Below are 10,775 nucleotides of genomic sequence, written 5' to 3'. Positions count from 1 at the left end.
AGAGGAATCATACAGTATTTGTTCTTTGGTGACTGGCTTCTTTGGCTTAGTGTAATGTCCTCGAGGTTCATCCGTGTTAAAACAAATTTGTGATATGAACTCTGTGACCTCTCTAACTAGAAAAGTAGTATTATTTAGAATCATAAGAGCTAGGGATGACTCTAGAATTTATCTGGACCAATTTTCCCCACCCCCAACTTTTCTTCTAGATGAGAACGCCAAAAATAGAAAATTAACTTGTCCAAGGTGAAAGGTTTAATAATGGTGAAATTGGGCTGCACAAATATAAAAATAAGTAATAGAAGTCAATGTTTCTCTCACACAATTTACAGCACGTTCTATGCTTTTATTTTCTGCTCAACGTTATCTGTTCAAATATAATTTTATTTCCTATTTTCCGTTGCATATCTGAAATGAAAATCATCTGCCCAGGTTATTTCTGGTTCAGAAAGTACACTGTGGTTCTTTTTGTTAGGGACTGCACTTATGCAATCTGGGCTGTAAAATGCATTCCCCAGGTGGTCCAGATTTTGCATTCTGGGCATGGGGATCCTGTTGGAATTGAGAATAAAAGGATTCCTTAGGTTTTGGAAGGATTTTGACTTTTGAGCCATGCAAATCTAACAGGGCTGGAGTCACCAGGAAAGAACCAGAATTCTTTTAGTCCTGCTGCAACATTCTCTCCTTCTACTCTGAAAGAGATCTCATAAGCTACAGCTTATCAAATAATCACTAAAGAAGATCCTCTTGTTCTCAGTGTCCAAACTAGTTAATTATAATTAGTTCACATGTATTATGGCTATGTGCTTTGTTGTTATGTGGAGACACATATTTTCTGATTGGGAAAAAAAAAAAAGAATCAGGGATTTTCAAAGCTAAGGGGGAGGGTTCTTAGCAATCCTGTAGTCACATCCCCTCATTTTATATGTGAGAGACCAAAGCTCAGAGAGGGACCCAGAGTCAAACAGCTAGAGTCAAACTGGAATTTGGGATGCCTGCTTCTGACCTCCGGGCCAACGAGGACATCACAAACCTCCTGGATCCTATGCAGGCTTGCTTTGAAGAAGGACACAGAGACTCTTGCTCAGCTTGCTCTTTATTAACATTTTATTCTTTTTTCCAAATTGTCAACATGATTTTCAGCCTTGTCTGAATATCTGCGCTGGTGTTGAATCATGAGGAGAAAACTCGGGAGATTTCTAGCCCTTAGTGATTTAGAATGGCTTGACAGTGTGTTCTGACATTGAAGGGATTATTTTTCTTCCCTCCAATAGGTAGTACCAAGAAAGGAAATTCCAAACCCCAGCTGAGACTGGGCTGCCCTGTGATATATAATGTATGTGCCTTGGTTTATGGGAAACAATGACTAAAAACCTGCTTTGGGAGGGATCTTTTGCTTGGTGCTTTCGGTTTTGTTTATGACTGGAAGATAGGAGGTCGCTTGTGTCCAAGTGTGAGGTTGCAGTACATTTTGGGAGTCCTTCTAACATAAACACCCCATTTTATGTTAGGATTTGTGAGGAAAGAGACTCCCAAATACTTTACTGTGATTCGCCCTCAGAGTATTCTAAAACACTGTGAAAATAACTTTGTTTTACTAAATGGTAGGATGCTTAGCCCTTTGTACTACTTTATGACTTTTTATAAGTTTCTATTACGGATGTGAAGCTTAGTGAATACATGTGTAAGTAAATAATCGCATTTCTCCGGAATGTAGGAAAAAACTATATCGTTAGGATGCTTTATTCTATAGCATTTCAAGAGCCCAAATAATACTATTCTTTGAACAACAACAACAACAAATACCCCAATACTAGGATGCAGAGCATGCATAGTAATGTGGAATGTGTTTACATTTATGTAAATTATCTTAAGGAAATGTATACTGTAGCTAGCGCTTTGGATCCAGGTACTTAAAGTAATGCAAGCCAGAGACAGGCCTCAGTGCTGCGGGGTCCCTGTCACCTTCCCTCAACAGATGTAGGTTCAGAATCACCTAAAATTCTTCTCCATTGGGCGGAAATTTTCTATGTGTTGCTTCCCGAAATGTTGATGGTCAGAAGTCCTGTGCTTCTCAGTCTTGGGGTCATCGGATGGATTCCATACTGCATTAGGTACCCATCAGGTCCCTGTTTGCCGGACTGTCCTGTCTCCAGAGGTAAAAGCTGACACGGACTTCTCACTTACAACGTGGAGACTGGGAAACCCAGTGTCCCAGTCAGGCACACTCAGTGAAAAATCAACCCACCAAGTTACAGTGGGTGAGCAAGAGGACAGGAAGCGAATGACTAAGGCCCTTTTAATAAGTGTCCCCGGAAGACAAATGAGTGGTCACAGAGCTCTGATCGGTGACCTCAAAGGAGGGAGCGCCTTGGCCGACATTTACTGTCTAACTCTCGATTTTAATTCAGAAGTCAACTTCAGCACAATTTGCTTCTGCGGTTGCACCCTGCTGTGTTTGCTTATGTGCCAGGGTTCTGGGTAAACATTGCAAAAACCTCGCCTGCAAACATGTTCTTTTCTGGCATCTTTCTACTTCTTTCCTGGCAAACTCGTTCTGAAGTGCCCTTTCCTCTTCCCACTCGCTCGTTCCCAGGGCAGTCCGCTGGCTGGCTCTCCTCACCTTTGGAGTTCCTCTTGCTGAGGCCTCTCGGGACCTTCATGGTGCCAACGAAATGCACGTTCTCCAGTCCTTGGCTTATCTGACTTCTCTGGAACATTTACCTCTACTGAACACCCACTGCTTCCTAAATCTGTATTTATTCTTGGCTTTATTGTATGATGTCACATTCGTTTGCTTTTCCACTCTTCACTCTGGCTGCTCCTTGATGGGTTCCTTGGTGGGTTCTTTGTTTCTTACTCCTTATGTGCCAATGCTGCCCAGATGCTATTCTCATTTGTAGGTCTTAGGGTCACATTCCTGCATACCCACAGCTTCCCTATCACCTCCAGGGGGATGACTCTCACATCTACCTATCTAACTCAGACTTCTTTGGCTTGAGCATCAGGTGCATCCATGTGCTGCTATACGCTCCACCTCAAACTTACCATATTGAACATCTGCTCCACCTCCTAGGTCTGCTATCTCTCAGCCTCTGTCCAAATCAGATAACCAAAGAGCGTCCCAGACTCCCATTCTTTCTCATCTCAGACTTAGTCGGTCACCGAGGAGTGTAGAGGCTACTTGTTGAACATCTCTCCCATCTGCTCCCTCCGTCCTCTGTGCCTTTGACAGGGCAGTTTCCCCTCGCCCAGCCTGTGGCAGGTCCTCCGAGCTGGCCTACCTGCCTCCAGGCTGCCCGCTTCTCCCTGGACCCGCACACACGGCTGCATGGATGGCCCTTCTAATCTGCGGAGGTCATCATGTCGCTCTGCTGTGTACAATCTATCATCCCCCCACCCCCCAACTTAAGAGTAAAGTTAAATCCTTGTAGTTTTTGCAGGCCAGGTCTTGCTTTATCTGCATATGGCCTTCCTCTCTTGCCTCACCTGCTGTCACTCCCCACATCCACATCCGTCTCGGCCACTCCATAGCATGGGTAAGTTCCAAGATTTCTTACCTCCACCTCTCTTCATGTGCTGTTCTTGAAATACTTTCCCCATCCCCTTTTTTTATAGTTAGTTAATATTCATTTTTTAACTTCAGTTGAAGTGTCACCTCCTCCAGGAAGCCTTTTTGGCTCCTCCTATCTGATTTAGATCGCCTCCTCTGTGTTCTTGTAATTCTCTCATAAAACCCGTCATATAGCCCATTATAACTGTGTTTGAATTATAAACTCCTCAAAGACCATTTTTGGCCTGGTGTGTTCATATTGGATTTACACATTTTTCTTTAATTTTTCCAATTAGTGTTTCATATTCATCTATAGCACAGGGTGATTACGCTCCTAATTTTACATACTTTCTATAGCTCCTAGGTATGGGGTCTGGAGGCATGAGCAGAACCTATCTTTCATTCCTCAGAGCTGGGAAATGTGTGTCCTGCTCCCTTTCCCAAATTGTCCCACCACGTCATCTCTTCCCTTCACTCGCAAGTTCCAGGGCCAAGCAGCTGTCTCACCAGGAAATGAGATGTCAGGATCCCCTGCTTCTGGACCTCCGCAGCTTGACATGTTATTTTCCTGGCCACCCACCCATGCCACTGCCCCTTGTCTGTAGGGTAGGAGAGATGAATGACAGGGATAGCCTTTCTTTGCGAACACTATGCTTTTCTTGATCAAGTTCTGCCATATTGACTGGGGCCAGAGTTGAGGAAAGAGGAGAGTGTCTATGCCTGTTGTGTAGACTGGCCTCTTTGGGGTGGTGGCTGGTTCCAAGAGATGGTGGTTCTCTGAGCTTAGAACTCGAAAGACTGAGTGCCTTTTTTTCTTTCAGTTAATTCCAGAAATAAGTCATAGCTGAGTGCTTACTGTATATCAGGAACAATTCTGAGTGTTTACATTGAATCTTTACTAAAACCTTCTCGACTGACATATGAGGAAATTGAGGCAAAGAGAGGCTATGTAACTTCCCTGAACTCACCAGCTAGTAAGTGGCAACTGGGATTCAAACCAGTCTGGTGTCAGGACTCACCTGTGTAACCAGCCCATTACCTCACCCTTTTAGATTTGTTTCTCCTACCTACTGATTGTCCAACTCAGTGCTTAGGGAACACATGGCCTTGCCTATGCCTGGGCGACCTGAGGAGGCCTGATGGCGTGGTCCTTTGCCCCTACTTTAGTGCTACCTGCTAGATACAGCTTTCAAGTCATGACATCTCTTGGCTGGTCCCCTATAACTTTTGAAAAATGCTCCTATTAAAATACAAATCAAAACCACAATGAGATCCCACCTCACACCAGTCAGAATGGCAAAAATTCACAAGTTAGGAAATGACCGATGTTGGTGAAGATGCAGAGAAAGGGGAACCCTCACACTGTTGGGGGGAATGCCAGCTGGTGCAGCCGCTCTAGAAAACAGTATGGAGGTTCCTCAAAAAGTTGAAAATAGAGCTCCCCTACAACCTGGCAATTATGCAATTAGGTATTTACCCTGAAGATACCAACACAGTGATTCAAAGGGACACCTGAACCCCAATGTTCATAGCAGCAGTGTCCACAGCAGCCAAACTATGGAAAGAGCCCAGATGTCCATCGACAGAGGAATGGATAAAGATGTGATGTATATACGATGGAATATTACTCAGCCATCAAAAAAATGAAATCTTGCCATTTGCAATGATGTGGATGGAACTGGAGAATATTATGCTAAGTGAAAGAAGTCAATCAGAGAAAGACAATTATATGATTTCATTCATATGTGGAATTTAAGAAACAAAACAGAGGAGCATAAGGGTAGGGAGGGAAAAATAAAACAAAATGAAATCAGAGAGGGAGACAAACCATAAAAGACTCTTAATCATAGGAAACAAACTGAGGGTCGCTGGAGGGGATGGGGGTAACTTACCACAGTCACCAGCTAGTAAGTGGCAGCCCACCCATCAGGCTCCCTGCTCTGTGGGGAGTCTGCTTCTCCTTCTCCCTCTGTTTCTCCCCCCTGCTTGTGCTCTCTCGCACACTCTCTCTCTAAAATAAATAAATAAAATCTTAAAAAAAGAAACAATTATTAATTATCTTTAAAAATTTTTTTTTAAAGATTTTATTTATTCACGAGAGACACAGAGGCAGAGACACAGGCAGAGGGAGAAGCAGGCTGCATGCAGGGAGCCCCATGTGGGACTCCATCACGGGACTCCAGGATCACACCCTGGGCTGAAGGCGGCGCTAAACTGCTGGGCCACCCGGGCTGCCCCTAATCATCTTTTTAAAAAAAGATTTACCCATTTATTTATTCAGAGAGCATGGGTAGGGGGAGGGGCAGAGGGAGAAGGAGAGAGAATCCTAAGCAGACCCTGAGGTCATGACCTGAGCCAAACCCAGGATTCAGACACTTAACCGACTGAGCCACCCAGGTGCTCCTGGTTAATTTTTATTTATTTACAATTTTCATGCTATTTACCTTCATTGGTTTTTAGTAACCCCTCCTTTTTCTCTAGTTGAAGAAGTAATCTGCACTCATGGTAAGACGTTCAGGCTACCAAAGGCGCCCACAGGAAAGCAAGCCTACCTCTCCAGATTCCAGGTGCCCCAGCTCCCCTCCCCCGGGGCCAAAGGCTGTCACTTTCTTGGGTCTGTTTGATGAAATACCGTGTGTAACAAAGTCATAAATTTAGCTCACGTTACGACCTACACAAACTGATAAAAATGTCTGCTCTTTATTTCTGTCTACCCTGAATCAGACCTCCCTTGTGCCCCCCCACCTCTCCAGCACCCCTGCTCACTGGCTTAATGGCAACAATTAATCCAGTTTCCAGTCTCGTTTAAACCTCAGTCTAAAAAAAAATAAATTAAAAATAAATTAAAAATAAAATAAAATAAACCTCAGTCTACCTGGTAGGTTCAGTTGTCTCTTGGGATGGGACTCAGGCTGACTTGGATGAGAGGGTCAGTCTCCCAGAGATGCTGTCCTTCGCCTCTCTCCTTTCAATAACAGAGGGAGGGAAGGAGTGCAGTTTATGTGACCTTGAGCCACAATTTTTAGGCCCACTTGGTGTGCATCTGCTACCCTCTGGCTCCACCGGCCTCTGGGCAATACTCTTCATCTGTCAGGTCATGGATGCCCTGCAGACCTCTGGTGCACAAATTGAGTGTGGAGGGCCAGGGGTGCGTTGTTGGTGCAACGCTCCTGGTGGTTCTCCCTGGCTGACGTGACCTCGGCCTGGCGTCTGATGGCCCTGTCACCCTTCAGAATTTGGCTGAAATGCCCAGTTAACCCTGCCCAGGGGGTCGTTCTCCACAGAGCCAGTTTGCCCTTGCCATGCAGCTGCCTCTGGTGAAGAGCTCGCCAGGGCTCTTAGTTACTTCTGGGGCCTGTCAACAGGAGCCCAGCACATGTGGCTGCCGAGAGCTAAAGCTGGGTTAGACCTTCCAGCTGACCACGGTGCATACCTGCTTATCCTGCCCGTAGTGGGACTCCCCCTGAGAGGGTACCCGCCCAGAACCCAGACAGAGCATCTGCAGAAGGGGGTTCACTTCTCCAAAAGCCCTCAGCCACCTGCACCCCCACCAGCTGTCATGTATTAAAAGACAAATACAACATGGCTGATTGTCACTCACAAGGTTGCCATCTTCTCTACTCCATGAGGGAACCCAGTGAGCGTGGGTTCTCTGGCTTGGATGCTGATATATTCAAGGGACGCACAGGGGTTTGAATAATTCTTTTCTCGATAATGCTGTTCTTTTTTTTTTTTTTTAATATTTATCTATTCATGAGAGACACAGAGACAGAGGCAGAGACACAGGCAAAGGGAGAAGCAGGCCCCCTGTGGGGAGCCTGGTGTGGGACTCAACCCCAGGACCCCGGGATTGCACCCTTAGCCGAAGGCAGACGCTCAACCATTGAGCCACCCAGGCACCCCAACATTACCTCCGCCCTCCTTTAGACATTCTTTCTGTAATGTAGCAGCTAGAATGATTTGGGGTCCTGGTGATGATACCTAACGAAATGTGGCTTAAGCAATAAGGGCATTTAATGTTTTTGCAAGATAACAACTCTGGGAGTGAAGGGCTCCAGAGTTGTTTTGGCAACACCATAATGCCACCAGGGGCCCAGACCCTTGCACTCTGCCATTTGTAGGAAGACTTGTCATTCTGTCTCTTCACCTCAGGGTCACCGCTGCTCTGGGCCTCACTTCATCAGACAGCCTTGTTCAAAGGCTCACCCCGAAGGGGAGATTTCGGGGTGGAGAGACATCTCTTTGGGTCTCTGTCCTTTGTATCAGGGTGAGAAATCTCTTCAGGAGCCAACCCAGACTCTCTTTAGGAGTCTGGTTTTCACTTTATCCATACCCGTGTCACATGGATAGCCACAGCTGGAAGGAAGACAAGGAAAGAAGGTGTCAGGCATTTCCCCAGCATCTTTGGTGGGAATATCTGCCGCCATGGAACAGTAAGGGTTGTTGACTGAGTCAGCGATAGCATCTACCACATGAAACACATTCCAGTCTTTCTCCTTCGGCAGATTGATGCCTTAAGTGCTCAAGCCTTGCACTCAGAAACCCAAAAAAGAAAAACCCACCCATAATTTTAAAATATCCCCTATATATAGCAGCACATACACAAATGGATATGTGCTAATACATTTTTTTGCACTTTGCTTTTTTCATTCAACAAGGCCAACTTTATCATGCTCTAAATTCCACATGTCCTGCACTCTATTTCTGGAGTTGCTAAGGTGGCTAGTCATGTGAAGTATGGCACTTAAAAAAAATTTTAAATTAAATATAATTCATCAACATATAGTATAATACCCAATTTGATACTTTTAATTACTGTAATTTTGTTTCCCTATGCGGTGGGGCTAGTCATCTTTACTACTCTTCAAAACTTGCTTAGTTGTTTTTGCAGGTGTATTTGTGAAATGTGAGCCCCATTTAGAGCTGGACTATACCTTAGAAGCTTGTTTATATTCATATTTAAACACACATATACATTTATCTAGAATTATGTGCTTGACAGTTGACAAAATTCCTTTTATTAGCTATCACAGGGGGTCACAATTTCAAATGCCCACATAGGCCAGGCAAGTCCTGTAAACAAAGCAGGCTATAGTCCGAAGATTAAACAGGTAGGAACATTCTTAATTTCCACAAAGAAATAATCTTTCATGTATTTTCTTTTTCTTGAACTATGTGGTCCTTTTAATTTCTTTTGATAGAAAAATGGCAACAGAGAAATATTTCTCTACTACTAAGTGGATGGTAAGTGGCACCTGAAAACCGGCCTCAGTTTCAGGGAAAGAATAGTGTGGATCATGACAAATATGTTTCTTTTAAAGAGAGCAGTGGCCATGCAGCCATAGCCAATTTTGTTGTTACTAAGGATTTATAGATATTGACACATCTTTTGACTTTTACAGAAGAACTAGGAAACCAGATTTTATATGAAATTTTCTTATTTACAATGTTAATATTAATAAGTTCTTGAGGAGGGTTTGGTTTTGTTTTTGTTATGGGGAAGAGCCCTTTAGGATTCTTACCTGACTCTTCATCATTCTCTTTCAGTTTTTTTAATCGGTAAAATTAAGTTCTTGGTCAAAGCCACACTCAATTTGTGACTAACTGACGACATCACTCCAATTTTGCTGACATCCAGAACTTGCCTATTATACTTAAGAAAAGAGTTCATGGAAGCACCTGGGTGGCTCAATGATTTGAGTGTTTGCCTTTGGCTCAGGGCATGATCCTGGGGTCCTGGGAGTCCTGGGATCGAGTCTCAAACCAGGCTCCCCACAGGGAACCTATTTCTCTCTCTCCCTGTGTCTCTGCCTTTCTCTGTGTCTTTCATGAATAAGTAAATAAAACCTTAAAAAAAAAAAGTTCATTAAAAAGGACCCGCATCTGTTTATTAAAAAAAGTTTAATATTAAACATATCTGCAGGCCAGATGCCACCCATAGATTATGAGTGTGGGCTCTGAATTAACCTAATATGTCACCATTAAAAATTATTATATTTAAATTATTGTATATATTTTTACTGTAGACTATTATTTTCAGTTGACTAAACCAAATGATAAGCAAAATAGATAGCTATTGTTGTGCCCAAGATTGCAAATCCGAGAAACCACCAAGGACACGAGGGTTTATTAGCAAGCTGGAGCTTGGGTCCAAGTATACCCGACACAGCTGAGCAGGGACTTGGACCCCAGAAGTGGGTCACAGCTGGGTTTTTATAGGCTTGTCTAGGGGATTTTCGTAAGGGTGGAGGAATTTCTCTAGTTCTGTTTACATTCTGATATGGGGCTTTCAAGCTCTGTTCTCATTCTAATATGGGACTTTCTACCACGGGAGTGGGCTCTGTTGTCTTTCTGATATAGGATTCTCTGCCTAGGGCAATTCTGAGCTCTGTTGTCTTTCTGATATGGGATTCCCTGCCGAGGACATTCTGCAATTTTTCCTGTAAAGTTCAGCTCTTATTCACAGGGGCCTAAGATGGCTGTACTTGTGCTAATGCTAAACTTTAGGTGGGATGGCCTTAATTTTTCTCGGCCTCCACACTATAAAGCAAGACAGCTCAGAAAAAGCTATATTTAAATTTTTTTTGGATAATGTAAACATTACCAAGGGCAAACAAAATGAAATATAATGACTTCTTCAGCTAGTTTGGGCATAATCTTGCTTATTCATTTTATTAAGTATATTTGTTTATTGAGTACCTACTGAATTCAAGGTGTGGTGACAGGCTTAGTAAGAACAACAAAAGAAAAAAGATATGATACCTTCCTTGGGTAGGCTAATAGCTGATGCTCAGAGTGGCTAATATCAACATGAGCCCTGCTCTGGATGCAGGTTGTTACACCCCCTTACTCCCATATACGCATACATTCATATGTCATTTTAACATAATATATGTAAATAAATTGGGCCTTTTCTTTTAAGGATCATCCATAATAGAAGCCAAAAACAAAACCAACCAACCAAACAAAAGAACCCCTCCAACTTCTAGGAGAGAGTTCTTGTTTTCATTAAGAAATCCAAACAGTAAAAAATAAAATAAAATAAAATAAAATAAAATAAAATAAAATAAAATAAAAAAAATAAAATAAAATAAAGAAATCCAAACAGTGGGAAAACTAATCAAAGTAAAGCAAGGAACCAAACAAGAAAACAAACAAACAAACAAACAAAAAAAGCACAAGGTTTTAAATTAAGAGTAACAGAGAAAAAAGCTGACACTGA

Source organism: Vulpes lagopus, chromosome 4, assembly GCF_018345385.1.
Source record: "Vulpes lagopus strain Blue_001 chromosome 4, ASM1834538v1, whole genome shotgun sequence".
NCBI lineage: Eukaryota > Metazoa > Chordata > Mammalia > Carnivora > Canidae > Vulpes > Vulpes lagopus.
The sequence above is the reverse complement of the archived record's forward strand: the minus strand, read 5'-3'. Positions refer to the sequence as shown.